We start from the raw sequence: 18181 nt of genomic DNA on the forward strand, positions 1-18181 counted from the left end.
GTGACCTTGTGCAAGTTACTTAACTTCTTAAAGCCTCTATTTCCTCATCTGAAAATGGGAATAATGATACATAATGAGGTTGTTACCAAAATTAAATGAGAAAACACGTTAAACCCTAATTGCAGAGAAGGGAAGAGGAGCTGGGGCAAGATAAAGGTTTTGTCTTGGTGTCTACTGCTGTTCATTCAGCCTTTGTCATGTAGCTGTGGCCATTATCTTCAGCTTGGGAGAGGTGCTGGGAGAGGCCCTCACCCAGAATGTCATCTGGTCCTCAAGGCAGTGTTGTGAGCTGGCTTTATTGTATCTTTTTAAGAATGGCAAATTTGGTATTAAAATCCAAGTCTGCTGACAATGTCAAATAATTATGTAATATGTGGCTTCCCATTACTTATTAAAACTTAAATTATCCAACTCAGCTTAACACACTTTACATTTAAGTCACTCCCCACCCCCCAGTACATAGTTTTTCATTCCACTTTTCCTAGTATTTTCCACTCCCCGTTTGCCACTATAACAAAAAAGGAGGAATGAAGAAAAAACAAAAGTACTAATTGCAAAAGACATGTCCTTCTCAGGAACCTCCTGCTGTTAGGTCAGGATTCTGATAACAATTGTTATAACCCCTCAAGAAAATGAGCCAAGAATAGGAACAGCTAAGCCATAGAGGGAGGAATACAGTTAGCAAACAAATAAAGGAAAGGTTGGCTAGGAATTAACAAAAAGCAAATTAAAATTATTATACCTACAATTCGCTAAGGATGGAATACAATGAACACACTGGCATCTTTCTGATAATGAAGTGAATACTCTATAAACATCTGTTGATTTGACTGTGTGTCTGGGGGAGGGTGGACAATAAGAAAGATAATTCTGGGCAAAAGGGTTTTGGACAGGTGAGATGTGCCTGGCACACCTTCCTCCAAAGAAGTCATTCTTTTCCCTAATGTGGGACATTGAAAAATTAATCCCTGCCTTTTGTCATCTAATAGTTATGGACTGAATGATGCCTTTTAACCCTGTTGCCAAATCTGTTGCCCCCAGAATACAACAAGGATGCCAGCCTGTTAAACCAAGCACGCCGTTGTCCGGGGACAGCCAACTGACCTGGAGTCTGCGCGATCCTTCCCCATGTGGGAAGGCCACCCTCCCCTCCACACCCCCACTCTTATTAGGGACTTCTTGACCCAAGGGTAGGTAGGACGACAACCATGTCCAGCTTGAAGCAACTAGAGGAGCTCGAGACCTTCGCCCATTGTCCTTTATAAGATTATAAAGGGTCTTAAGTCTGAGAGGGAGGGATTATTATTTTTTGTTATAATAATTAATTAATCATTTATTTATTTTTTAAAAAAAGAAGAAGAATATATGAAAGGGTGACGTGGGAGAGCTTGTATGTACGACCCATGGGCATGGACTTGGGGAAAGATTGCTGGGGGAGGGGTGGTGCTGGGTGAAGGGGAGCAAAGGGGAAAAAATTGGAACTATTGTAACAATATAATCAATAAAATACTAAAAAAAAAAGGTAGCAAAAAATAAAGATAATTCTACATACACACTCACTAAGGGCTTTTAAAAAGAATTATGAATGGTTGTTAAAATATGAAGAATAAATAAATTAAGGGCTCCATAGAACAAATGATCTACTTTATGAGATACTAGTGTGAATCTTAACTATAAATTGTACATATTTATATACGACTTCCAGGCATCTTGTTAAGAGTTTTACCTTATGAATGCTATTGAAATCGCAGAGCTAAAAACCTTGCTTGCTATCTTTGACTCTTAAGGTCACAATGAATTCTTAAAGGCATTTATTCAGGGAACTTAGAATACCAGCAAATCCAACTGAGGTCAGACCCACTTATAGTCCTACTGGCCTGCTCTTAATTAACTTGTCCTGGAATTCCACAGATGTCTTTAGGTTGAGTCTTGTTACTTTGTAGTTACTGGTAATAATTTTCCTGGGAGATCTTAAAGCAATCCAAAAACATCATTTAAGCATTTAACACTAAGTTAAACAGTTAAGCCTAGACATCCTTACTTTTAGGCTGGATGGATGACTAGAAACATAAAAGGCCAAATTCACTTCGTACATGTACATTTGTACGGTATTGTATCATGCTGTACAAGTCTGCCTTCAAAGGGCTTTTGTTGATCTTCCCTAAATGAGACTAAATTAATATACTGTGAGAGTAAGGTGGGCTGACCATTCTCAGCTCTGGATCCCAAAGTGCTGCTGAAAGCAATCTCTGCAAAAGGCTGCTCTGAGCAGTCCACTGACAACAGGTTCTGTAGGTTCTGCCGAAAACAAACAGAACTGACACAAAAAAAGATTTCAGTGCACACAGCTTGAAGCCTGAATCTGTAAAGAGGAAAAAGAAAATAAAAAGCTCACTCTACCGGGTTATCTGGTCTTCTGAAACAAAGATGCAAATGTGCTGCCTTTTGTGGGTGAAAATGGCATTGATCCATCACCAATAATGCAAACCTAGGTTGAAGACACATGGGATCAAGCCAGTCACACTCAAGAGTGTTTAGTCTCCTTTCCATCCAAGAGAATAAACTTGTGAAATTACTGGTTGGTGTCAGGAATTCTGCTCAGTCAATTTTCAACTTGGAAAAATAAGTGACCCCATGCAATCAAATGTGTGTCAACCTGTAGCAACAATTGGTTCCACCACAGATATTAGGTAACCTTCTCAGTCTCTTGAAATTTAGTTTGTAGATTGATAATGAATTGCAGTGTAATTGAAAACTGCAGAGAAAATTTCTAGCAGAAACTATAAAAGTAGTATATGAAATAATTGCCATCAGTTTCAAGTTAAATTTCATTCAATCAATAAATATTTAACAAACACCTACCATGTGCCATATATCATGTGAACTCGTGTAAGAACATCTCTGCCCTCACAGCATTTACATTCTAGAAGGGATTTCAAACAAGCAAATGGAAATCACAAGAATTGGATGTAAAAATGAGCCAAAAAACTAAAAATGATGGGAGTACCAAATCAGTGAAGCCATGGAAAGTTGTATGGAGCACACTGTGAAAAAGGTGACTAGCTATGACAAAAGCAAGTTTCCTCATTAGGACTCTGTTTTTCCCCCTTTGCCCCCAGCTCCTTTCACTAAAAATAAAAAAGCGTATCATTAGCCAGTATCATTACTTTTAATGGAAGTCAAATATTAAATGTGCTCTTGTATCACACAAAAGTTTGAAGAGAATATTTCTGAAAATGCATCAACATTATTTGAAGAAAAGTTGATATTTAAAAAGTGAATCACATGCAAATCACAGATCACAATTAGAAACAAAGCCGCATGTGGCAGATATGAGGTGGCATGATGTGATAGCCAGGTGAAGACAGTTTGATTTCAAAACACGAAAGAGTCTGGTTGGTTTAATTGAAGATGTCACAGTTGTCATTTAGTTATACAATATAAATGCGTGAAATTACTCTCCTGAGGGTCACAATAGACTACACATATGTCCTATTTAAAATGTTCACATAAGAAAAGAGATTTGGTCCCTTTAAGAACTCAGGTGCACCTATACATCACTGGCCCATTGACTAGAGAAGCAGGCAGACAGCAACGGTGAATCACCAGTCAGTATCCTAAGGGAGAACCTGAAAGGGCTTGGATCAGAGTTTCAGGTTGCAAAGCCAGGCCTGGCCATCCTTTGCTAAATTTATGAACTTTGAGTTGGACTACAATATACAATACACATTTTTAAAAAGTCCCAATTTCCAATAGTTTTTTAAAGCTTTAAGGACCAAGATGGAAAAGACGAACATATTGACCAACCAGCTGTTATGCAAAGTTTTCTAAGTGTAGTTGCTTCATTCAAATCAACCTGTCTCAATCAAATTCCTCATTGCCCAGTCGCCCACTTTAACCACCTCCGCATTTAATAAAGCAAGCCTCTCCCTCCCGTGGCTATCAAACGCACCCTTCACCCTTGGGGAAAGCACACCAACCCTAGTAAGAGCGAGGTCCCTGGGACCCAGAGCTCAGCAGCAACTGGGAGAACCTCTCAATCTACAGAAAGAGAAAAGAGTAGTTCTCCCAACAAGGCTCCCTGAGGAACAAAATACTGAATGCTTACTTCCCTGTACAGTGCCAATTGACCTGCAGATCATGCATCTACCTATCTATCCATCTCATAGCAAAATAAATCAGGAAGAAAAGCATAATATGCATGGTTCCTTGTTAAGCCTGGTTCTAAGACCATAGCAAATAGTGTGCTTAATAAGAAGTTTCTCAGATTGTGAAATAGTATATAGACGTAGTAAGATAAAAAGCAGGAGAACTTAGGTTGGCTTAGGCCCTGAGTTCTCAAAAACAGGAAAGGGACCCATATTGAAATGTCATCAAAAAACAAAAACATTCAGCTACAGTCTGAATATGTGCTATGTTGAAATTCTAACCCCTTAAAATGATGGAATTAGGAGGTGGGACTTTTGGGAGGTGATTAGGTCTTGAGGGTGGAGCCCTCATGAATGGGATTAGTGCCCTTACAAAGAGACCCCACAGAGATCCCTCTCCTCTTCCATGACATGAGGACATGGCGAGAAGTCAGGAACCAGCAAAAGGACACACACCAGAAAGCAACCATGCTGGAGCCTCGATCTTAAGGAGTTCCCAGCCTCCAGAACTGTGATAAATAAATTTCTGTTGTTTATAAGCTGCCCATTCTCTGTCAATTTGTTACAGCAGTCCTAACTGAACTAAGACACATTCTAAAATTAAAATAAATTATTTGGGGCTCATCCTCATCCATCATTTCTGATTATCTAAATATCTGTTTCCCTATAAGGTTGGTAAGATAGTTTTTTTTATTTCCCCATTTCTATGGGCATAACTTTTTTAAAAAGCCAATCTGCCTATCTGGCTTTCTTCCTCCTTACTTCCCTTCCTGAATAACTGAGTCCCAGCAAGTAAGCAGTGGCAGCATTTTGGAGCCCAAGTGAGGAGAGGATGTTGGTGAGGCTGTGGCAGCAACGGTCTGGCCAGGCTACTGAAACACAAGCAGGGCAAAGAAGTGCTCAAAGAATATGAGAAGGACAATTTGAAGGGGCTCCCACCCACCAAACTGGGATGATTTAAACATCAAAATAATGATAGTAACAAATTATAGTCCATTAAAAATATCCATAAATAAAATATTTTTTAAATCCATGTACCCATACTGATATAAAAATAATAATAAGTGAATAAGAGAAGGAAGCTTTTCCTTGCCCTGGGTTGCCAACTGATGAACGGAGAAGGGATGAAGGAATAAGAAAAATCACCATTTGGTAACTATCGCAGTTAATTCAACCAAGAACTGTAGATGCTAAAACTCATGAGTGGGAGGCAGATAAGGAATGGGATATTATATCGTTTCAAAGCACCTCCCCCAAATACTGATTATAAAGAGAATGAGTAATTTTACAGTAGTGAAATCTGACAGACAGGACCTTAAGTAAGTTGTCATTGTTAACATCCCCAATAATATAAGTAGGAATTGTGCACTACCCATTAACTGGATGCAATGAGAACACATCGGTCACTCCTGTGATATTCCTAACAAAATGCATAACCTAAATCTGATTTCGAGGACATGGCAAACAAACCCAAATTGAGGGATGTTTTACAAAATAATTGGCCTATAATCTTCAAAACTATCTAGATATTGAAAGTTCAGGAAAGACTGAGGAACTATCTCAGATTGAAGGAGATTAAAGAGACGTGACAACTAAATGCAACGTGCAATTCAGACTGGATCTTTTGGCAATGAAGTACATCATCATTTGGATAAAACGTAAACGGGGGAATGTGTGGCTTTGATGGTTAATTTCCTGACTTTGATGGTTGATACGGGTGAGATTCCTGTTTAGGAAACAGACACTAAGTATTTGGAAGTAATGACACATCGTATTGCTAATTTACTCTCAAATGGTAAAACAAAAAGCTCTTTGTATTATTTTTGCAGCTTCTCTATAAGTTTGAAATTGTTTCAAAAGAGAAATAGGAAGAATGGAATACATATATATGATATAAGGACAGAGACTGAGGTAGAGATAGAGATCTCCTTTAACCCACCCACCAAACAGAACTAATCCTTCACCTTTCACCTTTTCACCATTTTCCCTTGTAAGTGACTACACAGGAAACTAGTCCACAGTTACCCAGATAGTCAGGGAACCTTTCAATAAGGAGGGGCAGAAACTAATTTAGAAATACATTCAGAGGAATACAATAATGCGTAACTATGTTGGTCCTGTTTATTTTCTTATAAAGCACCTGTTCTCAAAAGATTTTAAAGAATTTTTTTCCACTTTTCAAGGAAATCGTGACAACTTTATAAAAGGAAACAATCTCTTTGCAACAACTTCACGAAGACGAAATAGTTTTGCTTATTTAACAGGTGAAGAAAATAATGAAAAAGATTTTAAAGTTCTCAACATCACAAAACGTCTGAGTGGTAGAGCCAGTGTTCAAGCTAAACTCTGTTTGGGTTCAAGACCCACATTCTTTCAGATATAATTATAAAATGAGACAGTTCACTTTAAATTCTATCCATGAACAATACCCACCTTCAGAATGGCATACTGTCATAGGCAACCTGGATCCATTTATTGTCTTAAATTTTTTCTTAATTTGCCTCCTTTCCGTAAAAGTACTGAATTAGAGTAGACAGAATACAATGTCTATTTCTGGTTTTGTTTCACATGCACTAACCACTTTATAACACTGGGCAAAACGAGCTGAATACTGCATGCCACAGGATGCCTGCTGAAGCAGCTTTGTTACTGGTTTTTAAGTATGTCATTGGTGTCATTATTGCTGGCTCCGATGTTTCGTTTCTATTTTCTCCAAAGGAACTGGAACCAGTTTTACATCTTTCTGATGAAAGCACATCATTTTACCTCTAAGATTTTCAACAGTTTTTTAAACTAAAACCCTTGGCAGTTAACACATGGAGCCGGTTTTGAGCTTGTCTGGCCCCCTGTCCTCCCCTGCTTGCAAACCCACGCTGTGAGACCCACAGGCAACAGGAGGTCCCCGACGACTTCCATCCTCACTCTCCCCTCCCAGCCCCAGGGCTTAACAGACACACACCCTCCAGCATCCACTTTTTTAAAGTCTAATTTCTGGCCTACAAAAGATAAGGTTTTTTAACTTCTGATACTCCAGTTCTACCGTCTTTATAGAGATAATGACTTTTTTATTTTGACAGAGGAAATATGTATTTTAATAACACTAGCCTTCACTTATAGACCACTTCAAGCAAGTTAGAACTATTTGTTAATTGATCTGACCTAGTTTCATTTTACAAATTAGATAAGACAGTGCAAATAGCCTGTCTCTTATGAGGATTAAACAAGACCCTAGTTAGTCTCTTCGACCAAATTACCACCTCAAAACAGGATAGTTTATTTCTAGATCTGACTTGGCCAGTGAGTATATGTGTCTACACAAGAGATTATGCACCAGACATTCTACTGTTGTTGCTGATGTAGGCACAGAAAGTCAATAATGTGGATTAACTACGATTAAAGTATTATTCTGATTACATTTGTGGCTCAAGTTTCTAAATACTTAAAACTATTAAAGAAAAAACTTATAATTTAAAATGAATTTAAAAATAAAACAAATTTAAAAGTTTAAAAATTTTAAAGTAAACTAATTAAGAATAAGTTTATTTTTACTATATATGCAATAGCATATATATACATGACCTAGATATATTTCCTGACCTTTGTTGTTTCATAAGACAATATATGACACAAACATGTATCTCACATGTACATGTATAAATAAATGGCATAAGGAGATAGACCATCAGGAGTAATATCCAGAAAAAACAGAAAGGTATATCAGACTACAGGGGGGAAAATTCTGAAAACAAAACGGATATATTTTTATTTTTCCCTTATTTACTCTGAAGTTTATTTTCTATTAGCATTTAAAAAAATGTCTTTGCAAACTACCGCATTCCTAAAAAGAAATAGAGAAGCAAAATAGAGAACAGATATGAAAAGGGAAGTTTAAAAAACAAGAGAATACAAAAAATAAATTTAGAGTGACACAAATGATTTTGCACTGCATGAATAATTTGCCTAATGTAATGATAGGTCACTTTCACATTTTAAAATTTCTTCATTAACTTTATGTTTAACTGTGACCTCCTTCTTCATTCAAAATATAAGGTTAGAGAAAATAGTTTGGATATGACAAAGATAATACCTCAATGCAAGAAAAACAATGGAGTTTTGCAAATGATGAGAAGTCTACATTTTTTTAAATAGTTTTCCAGGTTACTGTTTTTTCATTTCTTTACTTCAGATACCAATTTCTCCCTTTGTGAATCTAAAAATTAAATGGTACCAAGCCCAAAAAGATTAATGGTCCCAAACCCAAATTTAAAAAATGTTAGGATTAATAACAGCTCAGTAAGGAGGATGAATACAAAACTAATAATAAAATTCACTAACTTTCAAATAACTAGTTATAAAGTATAATGAAAGAAAATTATCTAATTCCCAGAAGCCACAAAATGTAAAATATTTGGAAATATATATATATATTTTAAAATCCAGGTCCTATATAAATAAACCTATAAAATTTTACTGAGGGACATTTAATAAAAATACTTAAGTAAATGGAGAATTATTCCTGGATAGAATTATATACATATAAATATGTCAATTCTTCCCACATAAATGTATAGAAATATCAGTAAGGTAATTCCAATAAAATCCCCACTTTTTTCCTTGAATTTGGCAATATAGTTTAAAGTTTTACTACTAAAAATTTAAAAAGCAAGAACAATCAGATAATTTTTGAAAAAGAATAAGGGAGGAAATTTGTGTCCTATACACTAGTAAATTTTCAAAAACCTAACTTAATTTAAAACAATAATCAACGAGAAAAAAAATAGATCAATGACACAAAAAATCAGAAATGGATCCTAGAGTATAAATTAGTACATTCGGTACAAATCAACAAAATTTTATTAAATACTTATGTGCCAGGTACTGTGTTATTAGGAAAGTAAACTGGTATAAACTTTCTAGAAAGCAATTTAGAAATATGTATCAAGAAATTCTAAAGAGTTTATATCTTTTCAGCCAGCAAATGCACTTCTAGAATTTATTCTAAAGAGTAGTCATAAATTATTATATGCATTTACACAAAGATGTTCATTATAGGGTTATTTCTAACAGTTTAAACCTGACAAAAATAATAGAATAAATTGATCATGGTATACCCATACAATGGAATAATATAAGCTATTAACATTATGTTTAAATTTATTAATGTATAGTCACAATAGATTACAGTCATGTAACAGAATATTATATAACAAGGAGAATAATGACCTGTAACTGCATACAATATGGATGAAGCTCAGAAACAATATTCCACTTACATACATGTCATACACATAAAACAACCTATGCTGTTACAAGTCAGGATAGCTTTGGGGAGGCGGGTGAAGTGACTGAATAGGGTGGATTGCGAGAAGATTCTAGGATTCTGTAATTTTTATTTGTTGATCTGGATGCTAATGACATTTTATAAAAAGTCATTGAACTTATTTCTGTATTATGCTGCTCATCAGTAAAAAGATTTTCAAAATTAATGATATGGAAAAACTGTCCAAATATTAAGGTAGAAAAAAGTCAGGCTACAAACTATGCATAAAATATAGTCTCAGTTTTGTGAAAAAAAGAATAACATATTAATATTGCTAGAAGGAAAATCAGTAGTTGGGGGTGTAAGTTGCAGGGGCGAGGGTTGGGAGGAGTAAAGTGAGCTAGTGGGAGACAGCAAATGAACCCCCGGTATTTCACAAGAGTAATTTTTTAGACAAGATTGGTTTGAAGAAGGGATGGGGGTGGCTAGAGATGGGAGTGTGGAGGAATGGGGGATAGTTTTAGCACAGGAAGGGCTAGAACCTGTTTAAATTCTGATGGAAGAGAGTCAGTAGAGAGTAAAAGGTACAGGAAATATACAGAAAAAAAGAACAAAAATGCCCCTTAGCAGGCTGGTAACTGTATACAAAAACAAGCAACAGAAAATGGGAAGGATGGTTTTGAATACAATATGTGCACAAAGTAATTGTTTTTCATAGAGTTTTTTGCAAATTAATGTGTCAAGGAACTTGTCCATTTTCCTCTTTTCTATATCCATTTGTGCTTTTTCATGAGGCCTTAAGATTATTATATTATCTGGTAATTGTTGTAGAATTTTACCCAGAGGATAGCCTCTCACTTTGAAATACTTCCGGCCAAAATAAAGCCCAGATCACGTGAAGCCTACATCAAGTATATTGACAGCAGGTCTGGTGGCAAGTAGTATTTATACTGCACGCTGGGCTCTGTGACTTGTGGCAAGTAATTTAACCTCACTGTCTGTGCCTGAGTGGCCTCATCTAAGAAATGATGAGCATAATAAAAGGTTGATAAGAGGCTTAAATGAAATCGTCCACATGAAATGCTTAGCCCGACATGTGGCAAAGAGGAAAATCTCAATAATTATAAACTGCCATCATCACTTTTCAAAACAAAATCTGGGGTAGATTTTCCGAGATATCTTCAGATCCAAGAGTGGCAAAACAAAAACCAAGAACATAATAGGTAATGAAGAAACAGCACCCCTAATTCACGGCAAAGAATATGCTTTCTCCCAACTTTTTATTTAAAAAAAAAAAAGTCAAACCTATAGAAGATGTGAAAGAATAGCACACGAACATCCTAGATTATTCACTTTCACCTATATTCACCAATTATTCAATTGTGCCATATTTACTTTCTCTTTCTTTCATAAACACACACACACAGAGAGACCCAGTGTTGGAGAAGCCTGGACTCCAATTAGTTGGTTCTTTGCATAGAAGAGCATACTTGATTTATCTGCCATGTGAACCAAAAGTCAGGCTTTTTCAGAGAGCCTAATATATTGCATGAGACATATTATGTAGTAATTTAAAGCTGAAATAATTGTGAGGACCAACAGAGGATAACATTGACGGCAGATAAAAAAGATATATATTTTTTGCAATGTCCCCTTGGGAAAGATAAAGGGCTCGGAGCTCTGTTTCTAGGTTGGTTAATAAGGAGAAAGCAAAGGCTTTCGTTAACAGGCAAGGAAGCCTGACAGAGTTGGATGAGGGTTAGAGTTAGACACGTTACTGAATGAAGTTACTAGCAAAGGACTTGGAGAACTACGCCTGTGTGTGCCCAGGTATTTCACCCTGAACAAAACATTTAAATAAAGGTTCTTTACTCCCTTTTTCAAGCATCCAACTTACTGTGTGTGTCTGGTGGTGGATCAGAAAATCAAAAGGACACAAAACACTTTGTCTCAAATAATTACACATCTTACAGATTTTAGGTTGAGCAACATAAAGTTTTTTCTAGGATTTAAAAGTCAATATAGGCAATTTTGTATATTCACATATATTTGTTCAAGTGGGAAATGGCATATATATGAGGGTATTCACACAGTATTATTTACAAAAGTGGACCTCTGTAAAGAACCTAAATGTCAATATATAGGGTGGCAGTAAATAAAGTACAACACATCCATATAATGGAATATTATGCAACTGTCAAAAGAAAAAGAATTAAGAAGCTCTCTATACACCACCCAGGAAATTTCTTAAGATACGCTGTTAAGTGAAAAATGTACGGTGCAAAATATTCAGTATAGTAAACCATCTTTTGTGTAGAAGCAGGGAGACCAGTAAAAATATAAACAGTCATACCTCGGTACTCGTGGGTTTCAGAACTTGTCAAACCCTGTATGCATCATATTTTGTCAAGAAAAAAATGTTTCAGCACTTGGCACTTGCTTGGGCTCATCACACTTGCTAGAATTTGTATGAGTCACTACACTGCCCCACAAGAGAAAATGCTTCATTTTTCAGTACTCATCCATTTTGGCAGTCATCATGAGTTTTGGAATGAATTAATGACAAGTACTGAGGTATCACTGCACTTGAATTTGCTTACATACACAAATTCCAGAAGAACACACACACAAAAAATTAATATTAGTTGTTTAACTTGGTTGGAACATGAACTGTGTGCATGGAAGAGATGTTGGAGGAAGACATTTTAGTGTATCCCTTTATGTATGTGTGAACTGAATGTATATCTTATCTAGTCAGAAATATTTAAGTAAAAAGCTCTGGGAAGAAAAACTAAGGAATTAGATGTGGAACCAGAAATCGGAAAAATGATTCTTGCTATGTCTTTTATCTTCAACAATGCAATGCTAAGTTGTAATCATCTCCACGTGTTTGCATGGTAGCCATTATTATTGACTTAAGATATAAAAAATGATTTGGGGGCATGCTAATTTTGTTTCACACTAGAGAATCAATATCTAAAAGGCATTTTTTAAGGAAACTTGATTTTGAGATATAGATTCGTATGTATTATATAGTTTCAAAGACAGTACTGAAAATTCCCATATATCCTTCACCTAGTTTCCCCCATGGTTACCATTCCCAGCCCCAGGCAACCACTGATCTCTTCTCCATCTCTGTAACTTTGTCATTTGAGAATATTATATAAATGGAATCAAACTGTATGTCATCTTTTGAAATTGGCTTTCAGTAATTTTTTGAAACCTAATCTCATATTTCATTTCCCATATGCTCTTTACAAGTCATGGTTATTGAGGGATAATTTACATGTTATAATATTTATCCTTTTCAGTGTACAGTTGTGTTTTTCATAGTTTTATCGCAGTGTAAGTAATGTATACCAAACTGCACATTTTCAAAAGTCAGATTTGATCAGTTATGACATGAAGCGAAAGCATCATCACAATCAACATAATGAGTACAGCCACCACCCCGAAAAGTTTCCTCATGCTCCTTTGTGACCCATTCCTCTTACACCACACACCCATCCCCAAGAAACCACTTTGCTCCCCATTCCCAGAGGTTTGCATTTTCTAGGTTTCTATATAAAGGGATTCATACAGCATATTCTTTCATTTCTCTCGGAATGGAGTGGAATGGCTTGGTTATATGGTAGGTATATGTTCAACTGATCTTTTTTAAACAGTCAAACTTCCAAAATGGCTACAGTATTTTACATTCCCATCAGCAATATATGCACGTTGCAAGTCTTCCACATCCTCACCAACACTTGGTATGATCAATTGTGATTTTAGCCATTCTAGTGGGTGTAGTAGTATCTCATTGTGGTTTTAATTTATATTTCACTAATAACTGTGATGCTGATTGTTTTTGTTTGTTTTTGCATGCTTATTTGCCATCCAGTTTTCTTTGATGAAGTTCTAGTCAAATCTTTTGCCCATTTTTAACATTTAGACTGTTTCTTATTATTGAGGTGTTTTGTTTTGTAATTTTTAATTTTGAAATTTTACACCAGCTTTATGGAGGGAAGGGAGGAAAAGGGTTAGAGGTAAGAGGGAAACTCCCAGTCCAATTTGAGGGCCCATAGGAGCAAGGGAAGTGGGAAAGGAGAACTCCCAGTCCACCTTGAGGGTCCACTGGTGTCTCCTGTTATTATTAAGTTTTGGGAGTTCTTTATATTCTGGATATAAGTCCTTTATTGGATATGTGTTTCATAAATATTTTCTCCCAATCTGAGGCTTTTTCCATCTTTTTTTATGGTGCCTTTCTAAAAGCAGAAAATTTAATGAAGTACAATTTATCAACTTTTTTATTTTTATGAATCATGCTGTTTATGTTACATCTAAGAAATCTTTGTCTAAGGTTACAAAGATTTCCCCTAAGTTTTCATTTGCCAGTTTAATAAATTTAGTCTTTATATTTATGTCTATTACCCTATTTGAATTTTTTGGGGGGGTGGAGGCTGTTGTATATTCTGTGAGCCTTGTACAGGATCCTAGGGAACATCTGCTCTTAAAAGCTGAAAGCAAAGAGAAGAGCAGTCAGTGGCATATTTGGGAGAGAACAGGAATTTATTGACACATAGAAGCCAAAAAGGGAGATGGCTGCAAATAAAGGAAGAGTTAAAGCTGTCAAGGTCTGCATGGAATGCTGCATGGAGACCAATGGAAGCAAAAATAGAGTCCTGGTCACTGGATTTCACCATGAGATCAGTTTCAATACAATGACACACAGACAGAAGCCAGAATGAAGTGAACCCAAAGAAAGCATAGATGGTGAACAAGGGAAGAGCTCAAATCACTCTTGAAAATTTCAGCAATGAAAATGAAAGAAACACATATGACACAAAGCTCAGAGAGAGCTTCTTGCCTATGAAGAAGGACCAGGTAGCGAGAGATTAAAAGAAGGAGAGAAAGATACAATAGATGAAGCAAAGTTTGAGAGGAGAACAGGATGAGAGCATGCACAGACCACAGCTGACCTTTTGCAAGAAGGAGATAGAAAGTGGGAAGGAAATCGGGTAAAAACAAAGATGTTCAGAGATGGTAGCCAGGGAGGCTCTAGGACCTTGCTTAACATTCCTGGCAAAGTAGGGGAGGAGTTGATCTACGGAGATTAAGGGAGGGGCTGTGGCTCGGGTGGGGCTTGAGGAGGGTGAAAGAGTTTGAAATTGACATGGTGGGGGAAGTGGTGGGGGAAGCGGTGGGTTGGGGATCAAATAAACATAAATAATGGGATTATCAAGGAGCTCTGATCGCACTAATAGAGAATGAACCTATGTTATATTTGGTATTTGTTCTATTTTCTTTCCTTGCCTGCCCAGAGTTCCAAAAAGAAAGACACAAATAGGCTGAGTGTTTCCATAACTACACTGTAGGACTTCATTATCTCACAACACTTTCTCTCTCTCACTCTCTCTCTCCAGCACAGCCCCCCGCCCCCCAACCTCCCGACTCACAACCTCTCACAACCTGTTTGGTATGTAGAACAGGTATTGCAGTTCCACTTTATACATGAAGAAGCAGAGACTGAGAACATGGCTTTCCCAAAATGCTCAGCTAGCTGGGACTTGAATCCAGATCTTTTTATTCTAACACCAGTAATTAGAAATTCCAGTAATTTTATCACTGCATCATGCTGTCCTCTGTCGTCAGTGCTCTTCCTCTCCATTCTTAGCAGCTTAAAACCTTGCATCTGACAGTTTCTTAGTTGCTATTCCACCTCTCCAATGCACAACACCCTCTCCTCTGTTCGTCTTCCCAAACTCTCCTTTGCTCAGGCTCTGTAGAGACAGGGGTCTGCAGAAAAGTGTGGTGCCTCTGAGGACTCACTTTGCAAAGAGAAACACCAGCTACCAAGCTGCAGTCACAGTTTGCCATCTAGGACAAACTCAGGCCTGGTGCTCAGTGTTTACTGAGGGCCTCTGGTGAAGAAAGACAGGAGGAATCGGGAGAGCGGCCACCAGAGTGAAGGAGATGACAGCTGGGGTTCTGGAAAACACCTAATGTAGCATCCTCCTCCTGTAACTCCCTGGGTAAGGGCTGCAGGACTGGAGACAGCTAGAGCCTTTGGGCTGTAACACCCCGCCCTCCCCCTCCTTCATCCACATTTCCAAATTCCACTATCTGAAATAAAACCTAAAAGGCTCCCCTAGAGACCCATCAATATATGATAAACCTGAACCAGGCATCTTTATTTTTCCGAGGGTGGAAATGTTGGCTTTTAGTGTTTTGGGCAATCGGTGTAAACACTTATAATGGACGAGTGTCTGGTATGAATCTTGGTTACTTGGGAACAGAATCTTTTTTTTTTTTTTAATTCAGCTCCCTCTGACCTTGTAACAGTTATTTTGCTACTGTAGACTGTGATGCAAATGAAGGCATTTCTATTCTTATTTCAAAGTCTGCTGCATAAAATAAGTGTGTGCTTTTCAAAGCCATTTGACAGCCTAATGTTCCACATTTAACTATAACAAATCAACACTTCGCCAGATTGTTTCATTATTATTTAACTAATTCATGTAAAATCTTATAAGAAAAAAATGTAATTTTTACCTCTCATAGTTTTAGGTCTTAAAAAAAAAAACATAATTATCCTACTGTTACAAATTATATACAAAGTGAGTCTAAAAAGCAGCCTCAAATTTTTCTTCTCTACAAAAGTAGATCGCCAATTTTTAAAATGCATTGAAATTAGCATGAATATAATTATGCAATTCCTTGTTTTGAAAGCAGATCTCTCAGAAGCTAAATCATCCTAAAACCTGTACTTTTTAGTTTGCATTTGTTATAAAAGCAAACAATTATTCTGTAGTAGAGCATCTTCTATTTCCTAGAGCTAAACGATATTGTGAAATAGCACAATCTTGTAGATCAGAATTAGGACATGTCTGCTTTTAAGCATTAAAGAAAAGAGACTAAATTTAAGGTGAAACCCTCACCCCACTCCGATTTTTAAGGGCTTCTTCTATTATATTTAATCGACTTTCACACAGTTTTTCTTAATTACACTACAGCTGTCTGGTAAGGCACAACTGACCACTTCCATCATGAAAACAAACTGTACCCCAGCATCCAAAGTTCTTGATGAAAAAGCAAACGTTTTGTGAGCTCGGAGAAAACGGTGCAGCTGCCCCATCTCCCGAGGCGGACACCTCCACTCCATTCAGCTGGGAAGAATGGCAATGACTGTAAATTGTCCCTCCTGATCAGTGCCACAATAAAAACAAACCCCACTACTTTCAATTTTTCAAAGCCAATTTTTTTTAAGCCTCCAGTACACGAGAAACAAGAGTTGTGTTCCTCTGATTCATGGCCTTTGATTTCTACATAAACGTCCCTGTATGCATGTAAAAACAGGTCCCTGCAGGATACTCACACAGACTGTATATATTAACTTACCAGATGTACCAGAAGATAGAAACGCCATCAGCCTACCTTTCAGAGCAATATACTCTTTAACAGCCGAAACTGCCTGTGACGAAAGGACGACTGTAAAGCGCGCTCCGTATGTGGGGCGGCAGGCTTTAGGTAGCTCATGAGAAAGCGATAGTGTTCACAAAACGGCAACAGATGGTTCGGGACCCAGGTTTTAACGCTCAGTTGAAGTGCATACTGTGGAATTAAGGTCCAGTCACACACCTGCACTAGCAGCTCAAGCACTTGGTGTCTGATTATAGCTACAACTGTTGACAGAATTTCTGTTAAGAAACTTCAGAACGTTCCCAATGTACTAACTCATTCAAACAATACCTGTGGTTTACACTTGAGGTCTCCGAAGTATATTCTCAAACAAGCCCTTATCAATTAAAAAATGTTTTCTCACACCACCCTTGTATATATATATATATACCTGTATAATGTCCTTATATGTGTCTATATATATATGTATGTGTACACCCATACAAGACCCTGGCTGGTTTGGCTCAGTGGATTGAGCGTCGGCCTGCGAGCTAAGTGTCGCTGGTTCGATCTTCCAGTCAGGGCACATCAGAGAAGGAAAACTCTGACTCCAAAAAACCTCCGCTGCCTTGCGGCATACCTCTTCAGGGGAAAGGCTAAGGGAGTAAACCCCGACAGAAAATCAGGAGCCGGAGTCCCTAAGGCGGTTTGACGTTGTAGTCAACACCGGCAACTCCTGCGGCGCACCTGAAGCCAAGCTGTATTGACTCCGTCTTTCCCTTGGACCCTTCAGCTGCGAAGAGAGGGGGGGTCTGCTGCATGGGCAACAGCAGACCCTCCATATCACCCTGCCCAGGCTCTGTAGCTTCAGCTTCACTGGAGAGGACACTCCAGCGTCATCGTAAGATGTCGATTCAACACGGGAGGAGACAGATACCGTGTCACTCTTGAGTCGGACTGCACAGCCATTCTCGGCGGTGCAGATAGACTCTTAAGAAGCTACACCATCGTCTCTCGAGACGGACGGCTGCCGACGATAATGTCCTTACCTACAAACGGAGCACTGCACTAATATCTAATGAACGTTTGAAACACGCAAAAAAAAACCAACCCTGTTTGTTTGAGATGGGATAAAAATAAATTATAGATAGGAGTTTTAAGACTTTGTACGCCTCCAACGGGCCTCCTTGCACAGCTCCTGAGGCACAGACCACCCCCTCCCCACGCTCACGGGGCCCCTATGCAGTTCAAGGCCAATGTGAGGCCACGCTAAGTTGCTAGTGGCTTTGGATGAATTGACTGCTGTAAATTTCTATCCCTGCCCCCAAGAAGATTTTCGTGGAAACATAAGGATGTAATCTAGTTTAGAACAGCTTTTAATTCTGACTCATGA

At 37.7% G+C, this 18181-nt stretch overlaps 1 protein-coding gene across 2 annotated transcripts in view; it reads right to left on the reverse strand.

Annotated features, from left to right (window-relative positions):
- UMAD1 (UBAP1-MVB12-associated (UMA) domain containing 1) overlaps nt 1-18181 on the reverse strand; it is a 210138-nt gene that overhangs the window by 67422 nt on the left and 124535 nt on the right. The window lies entirely within an intron of this gene.

This window comes from Furipterus horrens, unplaced genomic scaffold, assembly GCF_987537825.1.
Source record: "Furipterus horrens unplaced genomic scaffold, mFurHor1.1.pri manual_scaffold_9, whole genome shotgun sequence".
Lineage (NCBI taxonomy): Eukaryota > Metazoa > Chordata > Mammalia > Chiroptera > Furipteridae > Furipterus > Furipterus horrens.